The sequence below is a fragment of the Schistocerca americana genome, chromosome 3, assembly GCF_021461395.2.
Source record: "Schistocerca americana isolate TAMUIC-IGC-003095 chromosome 3, iqSchAmer2.1, whole genome shotgun sequence".
Classification (NCBI taxonomy): Eukaryota; Metazoa; Arthropoda; class Insecta; order Orthoptera; family Acrididae; genus Schistocerca; species Schistocerca americana.
In genome coordinates, this window is record NC_060121.1 from 512851827 (window position 1) to 512853527 (window position 1701).

Here is a 1701-nt window from a genome sequence, read left to right on the forward strand (position 1 = left end):
ACTGTTTTTTGTGAGCAAGAAAAGTGAGTTCTTACTGTAACAAGCACATCAATCCCAGTTTTACTTTCCTTGTTTTCTGGTAAGAATATCCTGTGTTTTGTTTCGGAGTTTCGTCCTTTTAGTCTCAAATGGGTATCAATTAATAAAGGCTTCTCATCTTTTTCCCTTTAAATACCTACGTAAATGGTACTGGTCATTCTGTATAATGAAATGATAACTAAATGGACACCCTAGCTGCAAACAGGCGTTGATGTACTTCCCCAAAAAAGTACATCAACGCCTGTTTGCAGCTAGGGTGTCCATTTAATTATCATTTCATTTTTAGCAAAGCTGCATGGTCATCCACGGTAACTATTCTTTCGGGAACAGATACTACCGTCATATATAGTTAAAATATGGCTTCCCGGCCATTGACCTTCTTGTGCGAACGCACACGCTATGCCCGAACTCGTACGGGACTTGGTAGATTAATCTGCCACGAGTAATGAGTATGATGGGCAAACATCTATTAGGCACACTACGAATGTAGTGGTGTGGACATGTTGGGAATGTGGATCTCACGGGGACCGTGCAAGGGATAAGTCCCTGCAGACGCACTATCCTCTGTCCCCGCGATGGCTCAGATGGATAGAGCGTCTGCCATGTAAGCAGGAGATCCCGGGTTAGAGTCCCGGTCGGGGAACACATTTTCAACATGTCCCCAAAGAAGCACATCAACGCCTGTTTGCAGCTAGGGTGTCCTTTTAATTATCATTTCATTTCTAGCAAAGCTGCATGGTCATCCACGGTAACTGTTCTTTCGGGAAGAGATACTACCGTCATATATGTTCTGTATAATGCCTAGGAATTGCATAGTAAGCCTAGGAAGAGTATGTAACATTTTCACAACTTAAGTTTCATAATTTGCCTAAAACTATCAGCCATTCTATACATTATCTAGAAGTTTAGTAGAATACCGGGATTTCACACAATGCCGGCAATATAACCATATGTAACTGATTAGGAAAGGGTGTGGAAAGGTCAACAAGAGAGAAAGGCATGATGTTGATTTTATTATTAACCGCCGCTTACGCAATTAGTGCAATATTAGCACCGTAGACATCGACGATATGCCGTACAGCGCCAGATTTGCATGTGGTGGACAAATTGGAACTAACTTTTTTCAGCGTAAATCGGTTCCGCATTAACGCGTTAGCATATTTTCCAAGTTTCGCAGCCGTACGATAGTTACAGTCGACATTGGACCTCCGTGAATAGCTGCACTTCAATCAGGTACTTTTGACGCTGCCTAAAAGTATAGAAGCCTAAAGACGTGTTCCACCACAGGACGCCATAACTAATTTTATATGGTTGTCAGTATGTGTAATATTGCGATTTATTGATTGGTTTCCTTGTCGTATAGCATTTGATGATCGGATAATTTAGTTGCAAAATGCATTGTCCTAAAAATATGCTATAGTTGACAACTTGTGGCGTAACTTCCTCCGTACCAACTTACGAGACAGTTGTATGCAGGCTTCGCAACAGATAACCAGGATTGTTCCTTTGATAGGGCACGGCCGATATCCATTCCCAACCATGATCTCGTCGCTGAAGGGACGTTATACCCTAATGTTCGGATGCACTTAACAACTAACCTTTTAGTCGAGGTGAAAGCCACGGAAAGGGACAGTCTGGAAAAGACTGTGACACTGTTTTTCC

At 42.2% G+C, this 1701-nt stretch overlaps 1 non-coding gene across 1 annotated transcript; it reads left to right on the top strand.

Moving 5' to 3' along the window:
* The first annotated feature begins 606 nt into the window (after positions 1-606).
* On the top strand, positions 607-682 carry Trnat-ugu. The gene has a single exon. It is a non-coding gene; the product is annotated as a tRNA-Thr (tRNA).
* The last annotated feature ends 1019 nt before the right edge of the window (positions 683-1701 follow it).